Below are 21,190 nucleotides of genomic sequence, written 5' to 3' on the forward strand. Positions count from 1 at the left end.
CATGCCCCAGTGAGATGAACCTGATACCTCAGTTGAAAATGCAGAAATCACCCATCTTCTGTGTCACTCACACTGGGAGCTGGAGGCTGGAGCTGTTCCTATTTGGCCATCTTGGGTTTCTCCTCTCCTGCCTGTATAAAAAAATAAAACTTCCTAGGTGTTTAAATACTTTTGACCAACTGTTGACATCATTAAGCTATGCTGACACAGGAGTAAAACAAGCAAACAAAAGACAATCTTAAAGTTTAAAAAAAGAAATAAGAAAAAAAACCTTAATGAAGAGATCACTGTCGACAAGACACAAAGGAGAAATATTCGACAGAAATAATCCAGTAAAGTCACTAAACAAACTAGAACAATAACAAAAACATCCCCTGGGAATAAAAAAATCAGATTTCAGAGTATTATGTTATCTAAAATGTCCATTTATTGACAGTAACATGAATAATAGAGCAAAATTTGAAAATATGGCCAACACATAGTAAAAAAGCTATCAGTAGAAATGACCTATGAGGGGATCCAGATGTTGGCTTTAGCAGACAAAGACTTCAATGTAACTATTACAATAAATATTTTGGATGGAATAAAGGAAATCATATTTAAAGAATTAAAGAAAAATACGACAACAATGAAATGTGACAACAATGAATAACCAAATACAGAATATCAGTAAAGGAATAGAAAATACATAAAAGAACAAAATGGAAGTTCTGGAGATTCAAGTAAAATAACTGATAATAAGAAATATATTAGAGGGGCTCAGTAAAAAGTTTAAACTGGAAGAAAAAGGAAACAGCAACCAAGAAGAAATAAATAGAGACAACACAATCTGGAAAGCATATTAAAAATGAAGAAAATTAACAGTGCCTCAGAGACCTGTGGGACAACTTGTGCATGTTGAAAATTCCAGAAAAAGAGAAGAGAGAAAGAAAGGGACACACAAAAAAAAAAATCTAGAGAAATAATGGCTGCAAACTTGCAAAATTTATGAAAGATTAACCTATAAATCCAAAAAGCACAATGAAATTTCAATATAGTAAAAACAAAATTATTAGGCTGGGTGTGGTGGCTCATGTCTGTAATCCCAGCACTTTGGGAGGCTGAGGCAGGTGGATCACTAAAGATCAGGAGTTTGAGATCAGCTTAGCCAACATGATGAAACCCTGTCTCTACTAAAAATACAAAATTTGGCTGGGCATGGTGGTGCACACCTTTAGGCCCAGCTACTTAGGAGGGCAAGGCAGGAAAATTGCTTGAACCTGGGAGGCAGAAGCTGCAGTGAGCCGAGATTGCACCACTGCACTCCAGCCTGGGTGACAAAGGAAGACTCAGCCTCAAAAAAAAAAAAAAAAAAAGATAAAGACCTAAACACATTATATCTCAACAGTAGAAACAATAAAAATGGGATAATATATATTCTATATGCTGGAAAACAAAATCAATGAATAATTTTATAGCATTCAAAACTACCCTTTAAACCTGTAGGTGAGGGAGGTATCATATTGATGGCTGATTGGACATGCTCAATATTCTCCTCAACAAAGAAGAACCAAAAAACAAGTAGACAACTGGACATCAAATAGCATGTCTAGGGGAGAACAACAGAATTCAACAAGAAACTAGTGAAGACTTTCAGAGACAGAGAAGCCGGGGATGGTAGCATAGGAAAAGAAGCAAAGTACCTAACTGTATTAGTCCATTCTTGCATTGCTATAAAGTAATATCTGAGGCTGGGTAATTTATTAAAAAAAAAAAAAAAACAGGCTTAATTAGCTCATAGTCCTGTAGGCCATACAGAAAGCATAGCGGCATCTGCTTCTGAGGAGACATCAGGAAACTTACAATCATGGCAGAAGGCAAACTGGGAGCAGGAACATCTCATGGAGAAAGAAAAGCAAGAAAGAAGAGAGACTGTAGGTGGCAAGGTGCCATATACTTTTTAATAACCAGATCTCATGAAACCTCATTCAGTTTTACAAAGACAACACCAAGCCATGAGGGATCCTCCTCCATGATCCAAACATCTCTCACCAGGCCCACTTTCTGCATTGAGGACTACAATCCAACATGAGATTTGGGTGGGGACAAAAATCCAAATTATATCACTGACCAAGATATGTTCAGAGCCAACAGGGACTCCCAGTGCAAGAAAAGGGAAAGGAGATACCCAGCAGTTCACATTCTCATCACAGATGCCTGCAATCCTAGCTGCAAGAGAGCCTCACAGTCCTCACAGGCCCTAAGCCCATCGTAGGGAACTGCCTGTAATCCACATATTGTATTATTCAAGAGAAGGAACTCATGCTGGGTCCTCCCCTAAATACCCAGGACCCAGGCTGCTGAAGTATGACACCATTTTGAGGATGGAACCATTGCCATAGTGCATACTGCCCAGAAGCTCAATAGCCCCTGCATCTCCACATCCCTGGGGTCTCACTGTCATCCCACCATACCCACACATAGGGCTACAGGCAAGACCCTAGCTGGAACCAACAGTGCAGCTATTAAACTGGCACCCAAGCCAATGTGGCATCTGACCCCCTGGGGAACAAGTAGCAAAGCACAGCAGGGAGGCAACCTCCAAGACAAAGTGAGCCAATGAGTGCACTCCAGAGAGCTGACAGCTGACAGCTTGGGACTTGCCTCTACCAGCAACCCCGACTGTTCAGCAGCAGAGCAACTGTGCACCCTTGTGTACCTGAGGACTAGCCTACCCAGGGCCTTCTATCACTGGTGACCCTATTCATTCTGTGGAACAACCACCATACATCTGTGCAGGTACCACAGAAGTTCAAAGATTGGTCAGCCTGGTGGTCCTTGACCCCATGAAAGCCACACCATACACTCCACAAACACCTGTAGCAGAGGCCACTGAGACACTTATAGACTGTATACAATCATTAAGAGTACACTACTGAACACCAAATATTTGCTAATTTTCTTTTATTACTTAGACTGACATAGTAAATAAGGTAAAAGAGATTTCTAAAATTAAAAATGAGAGTGGGCATTATCACCAAATTGATTAAAATAATTTTCAGAAATACTATAAATAACTTCCTATCAGTAAATTATACAACTTTTAAGAAAAAGAAAAATTTCATAGTATGAGTGGGAAAAAAATGGTTTTTCCTCTGTTTTCACACCTCAGCAATCAACGCAGAGGAGTTTTGTGACCAAATATGTAGGGATTTCTCCCCATCAACAAGCAATCAGTTCTGCAGTGGACACCAGCTGGGTGTCCTCCAACTCAATTCTGACACTATCCACCTGGAGACAGCTATAGATCCCACAGGCTAAGTAAGGGCTCAGTCCCACAGGACAGTCCCCTCTTCAGACACCAGTCACAAGTCCAGGGCTGCAGAACTTCTAACTGGCTGGCTTCAATTTGGGACTCCTAGGATCCTCTCTTTGGATTCAATTAATTTACTAGAGTGACTCACAGAACTCAGGAAAGCACTTAGTTATGTTTGCCAGTTGATTATAAAGGGTATTACAAAGGATACAGATGAAGCAATGCATAGGGTGAGCTATGGGGAAAAGGCACTGAGTTTCCATGCCCTCCCCAGGGACGACAAGCTCCAGGAATCACGCATGTTCAATTACCTCAGAAGCACTTAACCTTGTCCTTTTGGGTATTATGGAAGCTTCACTGTGCAGGTATGACTGATTAAACCATTGGCCATGGGTCATCAGCCTAACCCTTCAGCTCCTCTTCCCTCCCTAAATGTCAGGGCAAGCTTAAAAATGTGAACCATCTAATCATGTCTTTTCTTGTGACCAGCACCATCCTGAAGCTACCTAAGGGCTGCCATCCACCAGTCAACTCATTAGCATACAAAAAGACAGCAATTTAAAGAGTCTAAGAATTTTAGATGTTTATGATGTCAGGAAACAGCATTGAAGACCAAACATGTATTTCACAATATCACACATAAAAACACACAAATTTCCAAAACTGATTCAATAATGAATTAAAAGTCTCATTTATCCCATATGAGTATGGGTTGAAATATTGGAACCTCAGTTGTGATAAGGGATTTTGGCTGGGACAGCACCTAACAGGGTTTTCAGTTGATTTACCACATTTCTGGGAGCCTTGTATGATGGATGTAGTGAAGTCGGAGACTCTCAAAGTGGTGGTAAAATTTAGGAAACAAAGTCATGAATCATTTTATGAAACTTTTTATTTTAAAATAATTTCAGGCCAGGCACAGTGGCTCACGCCTATAATTCCAGCACTTTGGGAGGCCGATCACCTGAGGTCAGGAGCTCGAGACCAGCCTGGCCAACACGGTGAAACTTCGTCTCTACTAAAAATACAAAAATTAGCCAGGCGTGGTGGCAAGTGCCTGTAATCCCAGCTACTCAGGAGGCTGAGACAGGAGAATCGCTTGAACCTGGGAGGCAGAGGTTGCAGTGAGCCAAGATCACACCACTGCACTCCAGCCTGGGCAGTAAAGTGGGACTCCATCTCAAAAAAAAAAGAAAAGAAAAGAACAGAAAATAATTTCAAACTTACAGAGAAGCTGCGTGAATAGCAAAGAGCACACTGTTTACCCAGATTTCCTTATCCTGAACATTTTATTCCATTTGCTTTCTCTCTGTATATATTAATACATGACTACTCATTTTTTCTGAACATTGAAAAGTAAGTTGCATATGTTACCACTTTTTACCCCTTCGGTGAGTATTTCCTTAGGAGAAGAATATTGTCTTCTATCCCCACAGTGCAGGTATCAGCTTCAGTGAATTGAAGATTTGTATAGAACATGTATTTAAGCTGCCAGCTGCATTTCTTGTCTACTTACAAAATAATGTCTTTTATTGCATTGTTTTTCCTCCAGTACAAGATCCCATTTGGTATTTAGCTATCATATCTGGACTAACCTTTAATTTTTTCTACTTTTATGGCATGATTATTTTGAATAATAAAGTATTTAGGTTATTTTCTATACCATCTTGTATTCCCTGGAAATTCTCTTTCTGCAGTTTCTCTCTCTTTACATTTGGAAGAGTGTTTTTAACATTGAGAGTCCTGGAGTTTTTAGGGCCAGTAGGAACCACACCTAGGCCATAAATGACAATTTATGGAGATGCCAGGATGTGCAGAGGAAAGTTTCTGAACAGAAAGCCTACCTGCAGAGAAGAAAGAGTAGACCATGGGGAGAGGATATGAAGAATAAGTCGTTTGAGGAGAGGGGACTATGGAGATTCAGCTGATGCAAAGAAAGGAATCTGTCAACTCTGCTAAAGACTCATCACCTGCATGGGAACGGTTTGGTGTCCTCGATTGAGGATGATTACTTAGAATTACAGCAGAATTGAGGAATTTAAAGCAAGAACTTGATACAGTGCTTGATTTCAGTGGTTTATCATGTTGATAATGAAGCTGTCGATGTAGCAACTGTTATATGCCTGACAAATAGAGGAAGATAAATCTGATAGCCAGCTAGAGAGATAGATGCTCATTAATTAATTTTAAGAATTATTTGAAGGTTAATAGAAATTTTGGTGAAAACTTAGAAAGTAAAAGGCAAATAAAAAGGAATGGGATCATGTCCTTTGCAGGGACATGGATAAAGCTGAAAGCCAGAATCCTCAGCAAAATAACACAGGAATAGAAAACAAATACCGCATGTTATCACTCATAAGTGGGAGTTGGACAATGAGAACACATGGATAGGGAAGGGAACATCACACGCCAGAGCCTTTTGTGGGGTGAGAGGGTAAGGGGAGGGAACTTAGAGGGTAGGTAAATAGGTGCAGCAAACCACCATGGCATATGTATACCTATGTAACAATTCATGTACTGCCCATGTATCCTGGAACTTAGAGCAAAATTAAAAAAGAAAAAAAGAAAGTAGAAGTCAAAATTAAGGGAACTGTCACAGAGAAAAGAACTACAGATGTAAAAGAGAGAGAAAGAAGAAAAGTAAACATATCATTTCATAAAAGAGCCAAGAACTCATAAAAGCTTTGATTATGCTAAAGAAAATGCTTCACCCACTCTCCAAATTGAAATGGAGTTGGGTTAGCAACTTGGAAGATTTGAACTACTCTGTATAATTATGGGTGAAATTATGATGAGGATGCTAAGGAGAAGGGAACCCAGAAGACAGAGACCAGCAAAATGGGACACTCACATGGACTGAGATGGCAGACTTGAAAAGCTTCCGGGCACTAATTAGCTCAACAGAGGCTTGGTAGACAAACAATTCCTGCATTCTTGGGTGGGAGTGGGTGTGTGTGTTAAAATACACGCTATGGGCCCTGATAGCACCTCTCTCCCTCTTTGTCACTCTTTGTGTCTTCAATAGAGACTACACTACTCACTCATGTTTTTCTGTAGAAGTCAGTTATTTTGGGTAAACTTGAAGGGAGGCTGGATTTATGTGTGGTTGATGCAAGGCAAGGCCAGATTATGTAGGATGGCTGGCATTAAAAACAAAAGTGATTTTGAGAGTCTGAAGATTGTGTGTGCACACGTGAAATCAAAACATAAAATCCACAGGCTTGGAGATGACATCTCTTCCCAATTTCATGTAGCACTCAGGTCTGTCTGCAGCCATGGGCTAGAAAGTGGACTCAATTTCAATGGTTAAAATATGAAAATTGATCTCAGGCTTAGGTTAGGTTTCTTCTCTTACCCCACATGACAAAATAGCTAAACTGAGAAGGAGTCCAGTGGTAGACACATATTATTAAAATAGTGGCATTCTGAAATGTAGAAAATTAGAAAATATTAACAGGCATAAAGTCATGTGGGATTTGTGCATGGGAATGAGGGAGTATATGTTTTAGGACGTTTGTGTGGTGGGCCTTGAGATGATTGGGATAAAGCTGAAAATAAGAATGATTGATTAAGTATTTTAACACTTGGGGTGTTATTCTGTCTAGGAATAAACTTTGAGCTTGACAATGATATCACCCTTCTGGGCAGGCTCCTTGAGGAAGGAAGGCACTCCCAAGGAGACTGCTCAGTGCATGTCTTGTTGACTTCATTACAGGTAGAGATAATTTAGGTGTCAACGATGGCATGTTTACAGTGTTGTTACACAGTGCCAAAGGAAAACATGAGACAGGATAAGAAAAATGTGGGTTAAGTGAGCAGGAAACAAAAAAGAATGAAGAGTATAAAGAATCGTTCAGTTGATAGAATGAATTGGATGGTCGTCATATTCCCTAATTGAGTCTCCCACTTTCTGATCTTCATGACTTTGGTAGAGCCATGACAGGTTTCCTCCAAGAATGCCCTTAGCTCATGCACCAAGGTAGGTCCCACATTTTTTTCCTGAAGTTACAGTGTTTCTAGGGTCACCTTGGACTCCTTATTAGCCCACTGAAGCCAACATGGCAAAAGGCACCAAATATTTTCTCATTGCCATCCATATCAGCTGAGATAAAAATATTGAATGACCACATGTAGGAATTACTAAAGAAGAAGTTTTCAAAGAGGTAGGAGTCACCAAAGAAAGGGACAAGGTTTTGTGGGAGGTCCTCAAGAGTAGTATGATGACAGAAATCCCTCAGCCACCTGATATACCACTGCTGGTCTTCATGCCTACAGGAGGAACCAGGCAGAGGCAACGTGGCCCATCCTGGCCTTGTCCTAAAGTTATGGGAAAGCGGTCCTGATCCAGACCCCAAGAGATAGTTCTTGGATCTCATGTAAGAAAGAATTCATGACAACTCTGTAAAGTGAAAGCAAGTTTATTAGGAAAGTAGAAGAATAAATGAATTGCTACTCCATAGACAGAGCAGCCCCAAGGGCTGCTGTTTACCCATTTTTATTATTATTTCTTAATGATATGCTAAATGAGGGGTGGATTATTCATGCCTCCCCTTTTTAGACCACCTAAGGTAACTTCCTGACTTGCCATGGCATTTGTAAACTGTCATGTTGCTGGTGGGAGTGTAGTAGTGAGGATGACCAGAGGTCACTCTTGTGGTCATCTTGGTTTTGGTAGGTTTTAGCCAGCTTCTTTACTGCAACCTGTTTTATCAGCAAGGTTTTTATGACTTGTATCTTGTGCTGACCTCCTATCTCATTCTGTAACTTAGAATGCCTTAACTGTCTAGTAATGCAGCCCAGTAGATCTCAACCTCATTTTACCCAGCTCCTATTTAAGATGAAGTTGCTCTGATTCACATGCCTCTGACATTTCCCCCTCCCTTTTAAAAGAGAACCCTTAATCCTAAGGGTTGCAAAGGGACGAAGATTCATTTTCTGTAACTTCTTCAGGCTGAATAGGGGCGATAATATTCCTAGCTATTAGGGTCTCTTGTGTTCAGAGTAGAGAGGAGCTCAGTCAGAAAGCATCAGTGTGCCAGAGGCCATTCATGACTCTTGAGTACTGAAAAGAGACGATAGCTGGAAGATTAAGAGTTCAATTTAAGAAAACATTGAGTAAGCTTATTCTGCATTCCTATAAAATGAGTACAGCAACAATATATTCTGCAAGAGTAAAGCAAAATAAGTAAAATTATCCCAAGTAAACTCAGTAAGAAGACTTTCCATGAAATGGGCAACTGCTGGAACCAAGTTGATGTGGGATTGCTAGCTGATGGCAATGTGCCCAGAATTAGAATATTTATCCAGATTTTTACATGACCTATCCCTCTTGTTTCTTCAGAGCAGCAGTCAGATATCACTGGTTGGTTCACAGGAATAAGCAGGGTTAGCTTAAATTGCAGAAACAAAGTTAATCAATGAGACTAGAATCTAATAACAAGTGTACCATAGTTCTGAAACATAACATTTCTCTCTCCAGTTTCCCATTTTTACCAAAGATAAATAATGGTAAGACTGATTTGTTTTATTATACTTGGCCTGATTATGTGTATAAAGTGCAGCAGGAAGAATTATTTTTCGAATAAGGTCTTTGTAAATTGGCTTTGATGGAACTCTGTTCCATAGAAAGAATCACTTTTTTAAAACCAGGACCTGCCATGGGTTTGTACCCTCAAATACCTATAAGTTGAGTAAATTTCTATTTTCTTGAGGTCCCAAAATAACTTGGGGCTCCTGGACCACAAGTCCGAAACGTTGTACAGGGACTGTGTAGGCAAGGTCTGAGGTCAGTTCCCCAAAAGGCTTTTATTGGCTTTACAAAGCAAGTCTGATTCCTTAAGGAAAGCATCCCATTCTCTTTACAACTTTTGTTAAACAGCAGATCAGTGCTCTAAGAAAAACCTGTTGTGCTTGTATTTCAATGTTTAATTTATGGAAAAACTGAATATTATCCCTTTTACTTTAGCCAATATATTCACACACAGAATCTCTTTTACAATTAATTTTTTACAAACCTTCCATAACTTATTCAAATCTTTGGCTTTATTCTATCTAACTTAAAACAATGCTTTAACCTTTTAATCTAAGCAAAAAAAAAAAAAAATCACATTCCCATACCTTCTTATAATCTTTCATCAAAAGTATATTATACTTTCCTTAGACACCTTGCATGTAAAACTTCTGTAGTCTCAATCATATGCTATACTGTTAACTCTTAGTGACTTCCACTTTTGGTGAAAACCTTGGTAAATTTGGGTTTTTAATTGTGTACTAGGTATGGCGCCAAGCCTAGGACACAGCAGGCAGAAGTGCAGATAAGAACTGACTTTCCAGCATAGCTACAGGATGTAGCTAACTCCACATGTCCCCAGGCCTTATCTAGAATCTAATGCTCCAAAGTGGGTAAATTGGGCTGGGTATGGTGGCACATGCCTGTAATATTAGAACTTTGGGAGGCTGAGGCAGGCGGATCACCTGAGGTCAGCAGTGCAAGACTAGCCTGGCTAACAAGGCGAAAGCCCATCTCTATTAAAAATACAAAAAAATTAGCCAGGCGTGGAGGCACGTGCCTGTAGTTCCAGCTACCCAGGAAACTGAGGCAGGAGAATTGCTTGAACCTGGGAGGCAGAGGTGGCAATGAGCCGAGAACACGCCACTGCACTGCAGCCTGGGCAACTGAGTGAGACTCCTTCTCAACAAACAAACAAACAAACAAAGTAGGTAAATTGAACAATTTCCCAAAGTCAAAGAAGCAGTTTATGACCTTAAATCATTTAGTGAACTTAATACCTGACCTGTATAATTTAGACCAAATGCCTTTATTTTACCAATAATATTTAAAACTGTTTTTATTTCCCCAAGATTACTTAGATCACATGAACTATAAGGCATTACACATTTTACTTTTCTAACAAAATATTTGATTTAAGCTTTTATTATTATTAAACCGATTAAAGATTTTTCATATTAAACATAACACACTTAATACACATAAATACACAGACAGACAGAAGATAAAGGATCATCCCCTAAGCTGGAATTGAACCCTGAACCTGGGCCTCCACTGTGAAAAGAGAAAGCACAGCCATATGGTTACAAGTTAAGCTTCCAAGGACATGACTGACCAGTTTGCTGGTTTGTCTTAACAGTGGGCTTTTAAGTGTCCTAAGTTCTGTTGTATCCTAAAGTACCCCTCATTTTGACAGAACAATACAGAAAGACAAATTCATAGCACAGAGGACAACAGATTCGCTATAGCTTAAGAATAGCCTCACAAATTCTTTTTCCCATTAACTAAAACTTTACAGGAGATAAACAGTGATCTTGTCCATTCAACCAGTTTGCACACAGAGAGAAAGGAAAACATTGCCTGAGGCAGGGTGGGGAAAGTGTGGCACTCAGGGATGCCAGAGAAAGACCCACCCATTGCATCTACAGTGAAAAGCTCAGAGGCTGCCTGTCTGTTGTGAAGGGATCTTTTCCAGCAGTCCCATCATCTCTCAAGTTTCTCCTTTTAGGGAGGAAAAAGCTCCCCATGTCCCACAATCCTGTACACACGGAACCCTGTCCATCCACAGCCATCAGCAAAGGCGATTAATCCAAAAAGAATGACAGTTAACATCCCATAGTGCCAAATCCATTCTTAACCGAAAGGGACTTTACTGAGAGGGGCCTCCAACTTTCTAAATCTTAGAAGCGACTCTAACCCAATCCCATCCTTTACCCGGGTACCCCACCACTTACCCAAAGTCATCCAATCAGTACTGTAGTCTATTTCCTTTGGGTCGGGGGTCTCCTTAGTATCATCCCTTTAGGGTTCACCAAAAATACGTCAACGGACCTCAACACTTACCCAAAGTTACCCTTCAGGTCAGGAGTTTTCTCACTATAGTTGCTTCCGTGGTCACCGGAAAGATTTTACAGCATCCCAACACTTACCTAAAGTTAGCCTTTAGGTTGGAGTTTCTGCACAATTGTCCCTTTGCGGTCACCAGAAAGATATTATAGGAAAGGGGTCCTGATCCAGACCCCAAGACAGAGTTCTTGGATCTCGCACAAGAAAGAATTCAGGGTGAGTCCATAGGGTAAAGTGAAAGCAAGTTTATCAGGAAAGTAGAGGAATAAATGAATGGTTACCCCACAGATAGAGCAGCCCCAAGGGCTGCTGGTTGCCGAATTTATGGTTATTTCTTGATGATATGCTAAACAAGGATTGGATTATTCATGCCTTCCCTTTTCAGACCATATAAGGTAACTTCCTGACGTTGCCAGGGTATTTGTAAACTGTCGTGGCACTGCTAGGAATATAGCAGTAAGGACGACCAGAGGTCACTCTTTTGGTCATTTTGGTTTTGATGGGTTTTAGCAGACTTATTTACTGCAACCTGTTTTATCAGCAACGTCTTTACGACTTGTATCTTGTGCTGACCTTCTATCTCATTCTGTGACTTAGAACGCCTTAACTCTCTGGGAATGCAGCCCAGTAGGCCTCAGCCTCATTTTACCCAGCTTGTATTTAAGATGGAACTGCTCTGGTTCACATGCCTCTGACACTAATACCTTTACCCTGCCCTATGTGCTGAATCAATGGCTTAGAAAGACATGTCTTAATATTTGAATTTTAACTTATTTTTTTTATCCCCAAATCCCCTTTCTAACTCAGTTTAAGTAATTGAGAGGCTTATCTCCTGAGTTTAAGAACTTCTCTTGGTTCTCTGTCTTGTTTTCCAGATCTTCCTATTCATTTTGCCCATGAAACTGTGAGCTCTTTGAGGGCAAGGATCACATCTCTTTTCTTCTCTGTTGTGTCACCATCACTGGAAACAGAGAAAGCCTGGTACAAAGTAAATGTTCGAAGCTCAGAACTTTTGCCTGAGTTGGTCTGCTTCTTCCACCCTCCCATCTGTGGGTCCAGTGAAGACATCTGGGACCACAAAGGCTACTGGCAAGCATGCCTGTTTCAGTGAAAATGAAATGACTAGAGGAAAATGCTCTGGCTAGGTTGTGGATGTGAAATTGATAGCAAGCTTTCATGTTTCAATTTTTTTTTTTTTTTCTATATATAAACACTGCTGCTCTTTGGAGGGTTGGTGCTCGCATCCTGAAACAACACCTTAATCTCCCTGGAATTAAATTTCATGACTGCCTTGCAGAAACTGTCCTGGGTAGGAATAGGATCCTCCATTCAGACGGGTTATGGTGTGTAGCTTCTTCAGGTCTCTGAGGCTGAAAATCCCCTGGCTCCTTGTATCACCTCCAGGAGCTGTAACTTCGTTATGCAGTGATTACTGTCATTGATGGGGAAGGACTGAGTATTTGCAATGGATAGGATCAGACCTCCCTCCCATTATACACACAGTCACTCAGAAGGATTCTTATTTGTGGCTTTCACTTTTCATTTGGCTTCTTCTGCTCAGGTCAAAGAGATTAAACTTAAGAAACTAGGGGAAGAAAAAAAAATTAGTACTTTTTGGTTTGTTTGTTTCAGTATTTCTTCTGATCTTTTCTGAGGACAGCTTAGGGTTATAAAGAAAAGTTTAGACTATAGGCCTGCTTTGTTATTATTCTCTATATGACATTCAGCAAACTGATGACTCACAGTCCCTATTTCTTCAGCTATGAAATAGAAATATCAACTAATCAGATGGGTAGTTGTAAATGAAAGGGAAAGCCAGTTATTAGTTGTTTTATTATCCTGGGAATCCTTTGTCTCACTAGGCCATCTCCTGGTCTCCAGAACCCATGGATGAGAATCTCAACACCTCCTTAAGTTGCTTTAAAAAATCTACTCCTGCCAGGCACATTGACTTACACCTATAATCTTAGCACTCTGGGAGGCTGAGGCAGGAGGATTGCTTGAGCACATGTTTGAGATTAGCGTGGGCAACATAGTGAGATCTTGCCTTTACAAAAATAAAAACAATTAGCTGGGCATGATGGCTCTTGCCTATAGTCCCAGCTACCCAGGAAGCTGAGACAGAAGGATTACTTCAGCCCAGGAGATCAAGGCTGCAGTGAGCCATGATTGCTCCACTGCACTCCTGCCTGGGTGAGAAGGTGAGACCCTGTCTCAAAAAAACAAAACAAAACAAAACAAAAAACTACTCCTACAAGTATCTTCAAAAGCAATGTCAATTTTACTGAAGCTTTTATAAGATTAAAGAGGAAATTTATGTTATATACATGATTCCTTTTTAACTTTCATTACTCATTGTTGCTCTCCCAAAGACCTTCAGCTGAGCAGCTCTGGGTATGACGGAGCCAGGAGTGCTTTCTAGCTCTTCCTCAGCAGAGGGACTGGTCTACCTGGACTTTCTCATTCCCTTCCTAGGAAACTTGAATTCCTTACTCTACTGTTACTATGCAGAATGGCTTTCTACTCTTTGAAGCCTTGGGGGCCTGAAACCCTAAACAAATCAGGCAGTTCTCTTTAATGAAGAAGTTATCTTTGTTATAAATAAAATTTTAAAATTTCTATAGCATCAGATGGCCTGGATTAAAATTCTGATTCTACAATTCACTAGCTTATGACCTTAGGCAAATTGCTCCCCCTTGTAGAATTTTAGTTTCCCTATCTGTAAAATAAGAACAAAAGAATTTATGTTATAATGTTGTTTTTATGATTAAATAGGACAATCTTAGAAAAGTCCTTAGCACAAACCCAGGAATATAACCCCATAAACATTAAGAAATAAATCTGTTAAATGCCTACGTTGCATGCGTTTCATAGGGAACAATATTGCTATTTTGTATGTTTTTACATGAGTCAGATGATATCATATATGTTGAAATGGTAAAGATTTCAGGTATTGTTAGGAAAATATTTTTATTTGGGTACACGATAAGGTAGGGAGAATTTCTAGAGTCAACAAAGCAGAGTTATCTGTGACAAGAAACAGTTCTGGCTGGATTTTGGAAGTGTGAGAATATTTTTATGTGTCCAGCACCCTTCTAAATTTCAGAGAATGTATTATCTCCCCCATATTACTCTCAGGCCAAGGTAGCATAACTATTTTTTCTTACTAGGATGAGTCCATACTAGTTCATGGGGTGGTCTTTCAGCTTAACCAGAGGTCTAGTCAATGGGATTCAATCCCACAAACATTTACCAAACTTCAATATGATAGGTTTTGATTGATGGTGTCATCTGCTATATGGTGGACAAGGAGATGTGTCACCCAGATTTGTCTTCAGGAAAGGGCTTTTTGCCCCAGTTGTCAGTGGGCAGCTTCTACTGACAGTCTCTCCAGGCTTTGCCTCAGCAGCAGAAAGACACCCAAGGGCATGCCCTTCTTAGGGACCCTCATATACCATGACTGATAAAGGTAGGGGCCCGAAGATCCAAAGACCAGGTTATTTTGGCCCATCGAAGAACAACTCTGTAGGGTTGGCTGAGGCTTTGTCAGGCTGCATCCCAGTTCAAATCTACATCTGCCCAGCTTTTCCTTCTTCAACTTTCCCTCCATGTTTGTTGATCGCTAACAAAATCCTACAAGCCAAACTTTGTCACAATGTCTGCTTCCAGAGAAGCCAACATTTATTATTTAGGGCCTACATCCTTGACCTTTTAATGAATTCCTAGGTCCCTGCTAAACATTGTCGGGTTTATAAAGGAGGTGTACATATTCTTGTCCCCTAGAAACTACCTAGGAACACAAAATACACACGCACACATACACATGCTCACACACGTACACATAAATACATGTGTAGTAAAATAACTAAATAATAATGTGATCTTATTTAGGTGATAATATGCAAATATAAGCGATTGTGTGAGAAAATGACAGGCAGAGAGATATACAGAAAATTTAAAAGGCCAGGCTGGTTCAGGGAAAGGAGATGGGCTTGAGTGGACTCTGAGGGTTGGGAAGAATTGGGAAAAGCTCTCTAACATGTAATTTAAAATGTTTTCCCTTTTAAGAGAAAATGTGCAGACTGGCCTTCTCAATTCATGATAAACAAACAGATTAAATGCAGGTACTAATCCCATGAGCTCTTGCAGTTCATCAGGAAATTGCAAAATGGGAGCCTAGAAATCTGGAAGATTGCAGCAGGACCAAGAAGCCACGCTCATTTAATACAAATGAACTGGCAACTTAAAGGTCATCGTGATGTATTGGGTATGGAACGTGTTGGGCAGCCTTAAGGAGATTCTGGAAGGTTGCAAATAGGAAGGTTTGGCAAACACCATGTCTGTGCTCACTCATGGGGCTCCAAAACTGACTTCCCACTTGGTTACAAATGTTAGATGACAGGACCCCTGTCAGATCAAATCCTGGGTCCCCTCAATACACACAGAAGGAGGTGAGGTCTAAGCAGCATTTGTCGAATGGGCAAATAAATGAACAAGCAGAAGAAAACACTCTTCCAAGCTGCCTTACTCTTTTATTCATTCAAACATTCATTCAACATTATTTATTGAAAGCTTACTATGTGTCAAGGACTATCTAAACACTGCACTCAAAGGTCATTAAGGTCTAGCAGGAGTGAGAGATCATAAAATATAAAAAATCAGAAAGACAAATGATTACTATTTGTGATAAGTGCTACAGCATCAATAAATATGGCAAAAATGAGGACAAGCTCCTCAACACAGGCCAGTGGGAAGGGCTTTCCAAAGAAGGAGACAAGTAGGTAGAAACCATAGAACCAGGTGGGAAGGTAGCAGGTGAGGTGAGGGGATTACATTTTAGGCAGGAAGAAGAGCTTGTGAGAGGAGTCTGAGAAAGAAGAGAGCGTAGAACGTTTGAAAAATTATGAAAAAGCCAGGTGGCTAAAAAAGAGCGAGGAAAGGGCAGGTAGCTCAAGTGAGGATGGAAAAGAAGCAGGATAGATCACTCAGGGCTGTGTCAGGAGTCTGGATGCAACCCATGGGCAAAGGGAAGCTCATTAAATGTGAACAATGATCCAATTAAATGTAAAAGCACATTCCTTCCGCAGGGTGAAGGACAGCTGATCCCAGATGGCTTGACCAAAGTCCTTGGAAGGCCCAATGTGATAGTATGTTTTTGGTCTCTGCCTCTTCCACTCTTCTCTTGCTTTGTAGTGGTTTCCAGCTCCAGAAGTGGACTGCAGAACTCGCCAATGTGCATGCATGCTGGTGAAACTAGTGGTCTTCTAAATTGAGTTTGGGGAGATTCATATGAGAAAGGCAGTGGAGCACATCTGGAAATAACTTAGGTGTTGGTGCCAGTTATGTGGCATGTTGAGCTTTGATCATTTCACCTCCCTGGGCCTTGATTTTGTTCATCTTTAAAGAAAATTAAGCAGCATTCTCTCTACTTTCCCTGCACAGGAGGGGTGAGGAGTCATGAGATCACAAATGACTTAGAGGCATAGTACTTTTATAATCTATAATTAGATAGCAGAAAAAGACCAAAAAAAATGGCATGGTAGTGTTTAAAAAATAGAGCTATTTTCTTCATAAAGTATTGGCATTAAATTACCAGTAAGACAGATAGACTACATTGGTGAGAAGTCAGAAGTATAGAATTTGAAAGAAGAGACATGATTTTGCTACTTTGAAGTATATACATTTATAACAAGTAGAGAAAAATTTATTCCTGATGATAATGCTACAGAATTCCTCTTAAGATGCAAACCATATTTCTTGAAGAATACCCTGAGAGACTCTCTTGGAGTCATTGAGCTGCAGTGGGGAATGCATGTCAGCTTACATGCAGCACTCAGAGAGGGGCGGAACTATCTATCACCTACTAGCAGGGAAGAAAACCTGTTCCTAAAAGGGAGGGGAAAAAGAAAATGGCAAGGAATGAATAGGAGAGGAGGAGAAAGAGACAAGAGTGGCAGAAAACATTGTAGGATACCATGTTTTATCTCCCCTTGACCCCTGAAATCTTCATTAAGGTGATCTAGCTCACAAAATGGGAGTAGCTTTACTTCCTTGAAAACCGGAGAATGGGTCAATGTCACAACTGAGTGCAGGAGCTAAGGACAGAAGTCATCAGGAGAAAGCAAGGTCCTGGGAACGCCTAAAACTCTTGGAGCTTTGGAAACAGTCATTCAAACCAACATTGCTTTGTTTGCCAAAAGGCAGGAATGCCCCTGCTATAATCTAAGTTATAAGGGAAAGCAAACAAAGATTATTACAGAGTACACTTAGATACGCAGGTATCTTGCGAATGAGCACATTCATGAAAGCTGCCCACTTAGCTGAGACTAGTTTTTGTTTTATTTTTTAATGCAGACTAAACCTAAGGGTCACCTTTCTCATATCATGTTTGCTTTGCCAAACTCTTTCTTCACAAAACATGGAAGCTTAACCAATTCCTTCTCCAAATCGTATAATTCCAGTTCACTTGAACTAGATGCATTTCTGTGCGTTTCTTTAAAGGGCTGTCAGAATACAAGGTAGCATGAGCTTATTTGAGAGGTAAGCAGCAAAGAACTCACTGACTTAGATGGGTGGAGAATAAAGACTTCATGCTTCGAAATAGCATTCAAGAGAGAAAGACATTTCTTTTTTTTTTCTTTTTTATTAACTGTTCTTTTTAAGTTCAGGGATACACATGCAGGTTTGTTACATATGTAAACTTGTGTCATGGGGGTTTCTGGTCCAGATTACTTCATCACCCAGGTATTAAGCCTAGTACCCATTAGATATTTTTCCTGATTTTCTTCCTGCTCCCACCCTCCACTCTCAAGAAGGCCCCTGTGCATATTGTTCCCCTCTATGTGTCCATGTGTTCTCATCATTTACCACTCACTTATATGTTTGGTTTTCTGTTCCTGCATTAGTTTACTGAGATAATGGCCTCCAGCTCCATCCATGTCCCTGCAAAGGACATGATCTCATTCTTTTTTATGACTGCATAGTATTACATAGTGTACATGTACCACATTTTCTTTATCCAGTATATCATTGAGGGACATTTAGGTTGATTGCACATCTTTGTTAGTGTGAATAGTGCTGCAGTGAACTGACTTGTGCATGAGTCTTTATAAGAGAACAATTTACATTCCTTTGAGTATATACTCAGTAATGGAATTGCTGAGTGAAATGGCATTTCTGTCGTTAGGTCTTTGAAAAATTGCCACATTGTGGAGGAAGACATTTCTAATATAGCATTTTCAGATTTGATTTTCATTATGACATTTCTTTAATATTGTAAAGTGCCTAATAATATTGGCTTTAGAAACTAATTCCTAAGTTCAAATTCTTATTCTATAACTTGCTATTGTGTGACCTTTTGCAAGTCTCTTAACCTCTCTGAGCTTCAGCTCAATCTTCCATAAAAAGGGCATATCTCACAGGATTATGGTAAGTATTAAGAGTAGGTGAGTCCTAACCATAGTGCCTGGTACTGCACAAACACTTAGCAAATACTTTCTTTATTTCTATAATTATCACTATATTTAATATGTGGGCTCTTTGTCACTGCTACCTAGAGCTAAAATTGCAAACAAAAATCTATTAATAATACAATTTCTCATTTAACTAGTCTAAGCTAACTTTTAAAGGAGGTGAGTTCGTGCTCAAAGTTATATATTTGACATTTCTAATCTAATGCTTATCTTTATTGGCTCTTCTTTGTTGCAATAGTATCATCAAAACTTACCTGTTCTATTGTCACAATCTTCTGGTAAGGCAAAAGGAAGAATCCTATTCAACTGAACTCATTAATGGCTGATAAGGACATAAGGTGTAAAATAACTTAGATGTAATTTTCTTCATTCTTAATTCAAAGGCATGGGTTTTCATGGATGTATGGCATGTTTATGGACACCATTCATGGACAGACACTCAAAAAAATTTACCTCTTACCTTGAGTTCTGCTCTGATTTAGTCACATCACCACGAAACAGTCATTTAGCCTTTCTGGGTCTACTTCGCTCATTAGCAACATAACATCAAGCAACATGTCTAGGTCCATTTTTATTTTAAGGTGTATGAAATTCATATTACATTTTGAAAAATTATAGAGAATGTTCTAGATCTGAATCTGCAATTAGAATGTATAGAAAAAAAGAGTAGGATCAAAACCAAGAGATTCAGGTTCTGAATCCAATTCTTATTATGACTAAATTCTTGACTTTATTCTTGAATAAACTTTGCCTCTTCATTATCTTTAAAATAAAATTATTACATTAAAGCTATACCCTGCAAAGCAATCCATGGATTTGCAAAACAAAAAGTTATGTGTATAGATTTCCTTGCTATAGGAATTCCCAGTGAGTTAAAAATGTCAATGTGCACCGTGGCTATTAGAGCAGGGATTACTTTACAGCCTGTCTAAAACTTCTTTTATGACAGAGCCATTCCTTTTTTCCCACTGTGGTGCTTACTTCTTGAAACACCCTTAATAAAAAAGGAGCCAGGCAACCAGCAAAGTCCTTTGTGATTTTGGCAGCTCTAGCCCTAGTCTTTTGTGAATTTGGGGTGAATACGGCAGAGGGATGAAAGAGAAGCAGATTTCAAACCGCAGATTCAGTGCAGCCTCATTCAACATCCACAGCAGAGAAGCGATGCTCTCAAAGAGTTAAACTGCCCTCCCTTAAGCCCAAATTCACAGGCCCAGAGGAGCGTGGGGTCTGAAGGAATTATCCTTTGTTTTTACTAAGTCTATTTATCTATCTCTAATAGAAAAATAGGAAAAAATTCTATAACATTATAAAATATTATAAGCCTCTGTTCAGTGGGATTTTTATAATTCAAGTAAAAGCAGTCTGGAAAATGAAAACTTTAAAGAGTTTTTTTTTGCAGAATGGGACAAAGGAGTTGGGCCTCTTCACCTGGCTAATGCTAATAATTATCCGTGAAGACCTCTCTTGCTCTCTCAGATGAGTTTCTCTAGGCTTCAAAGGAACTCATTCCCCAACAGCTTAAAAAGATAGAAAAGAGGTTGTCAGATGATAAAGTTGTTTGGCTTGACATAAAAGATTCTGAAACTCAATATGAAAAGAAGTGCTTCTAACAGGACCTCCTTAATAATAAAAATTGGCATGTTTTAAAATTACAACAACGTTTTACACAAAGTTTTTTATAAACAAACTAATGGTCTAATGTTGTCTTTATTATAAATTTGGTGATGATCATATTAGAAAACTTGTAATTTAAACACAGTAAGGAATGAAATAGAATTACTAAGTTATTAAGTATTCAAAGTAAAGACCTTAGAGACTAACTTGTTTGTTCTCTGTCATTCAAAGAAGAAGAAATCAGTCCAGAGAGAGAAAGTGACTTACACCAGACCACGTAGTAGATTAGTGGCAGAGCCCAAGTTAGAAATCTTGTCTCAAGTATTCTTTTTAAAATAAGCTGGATTTGGCAGATATGGATGTGGGTATTTTATTTTTTTAATATGCAAGCTTTTGTTTTTAAATCCTCACTATAATCATCCATGAAAATACAGGCATTTAGAATTTTGAGGAGCTTAATACTATCCCTTTAAGAATAATAATGTGAGTATTTACTTCTAATAACCACAATAGCAATACTGCTTTAATAAAATGCCACCTAGTGGAGCTTTGGAAGCAAAACACACTTCCTTCATATATCCCTCTCAAAAAGAAATACCTTCCTTACACTCACACTTTAATCAATATCATTATCTCCCTGAGTGCTTCATGATTAAAAATAACACTGAAAATTGTCCTACTTCCAGAACACAGCAGGCAGGATGACACTGCACAAAAATAAGTTGGATCACAAGAAAGAAGGCATATGGGGTCAAATTGAAACACATGGGGCTAAGGGGCCTTAAATCTTTACCCCCATTTTACTATAATAGAAAAAAGAATTAGAAGCAAGTTCACTGTGCTACCATCTTTCCATGGTTTGGGGGATCCAAATTGGCCTGGAAGGTGGTACATGTAAAGGGTGAACATTATGAACAACTTACCAGAAAAAAACTCTCTGGAATCAGAAAACTG

Source organism: Trachypithecus francoisi, unplaced genomic scaffold (assembly GCF_009764315.1).
Source record: "Trachypithecus francoisi isolate TF-2019V2 unplaced genomic scaffold, Tfra_2.0 Lachesis_group2, whole genome shotgun sequence".
NCBI lineage: Eukaryota > Metazoa > Chordata > Mammalia > Primates > Cercopithecidae > Trachypithecus > Trachypithecus francoisi.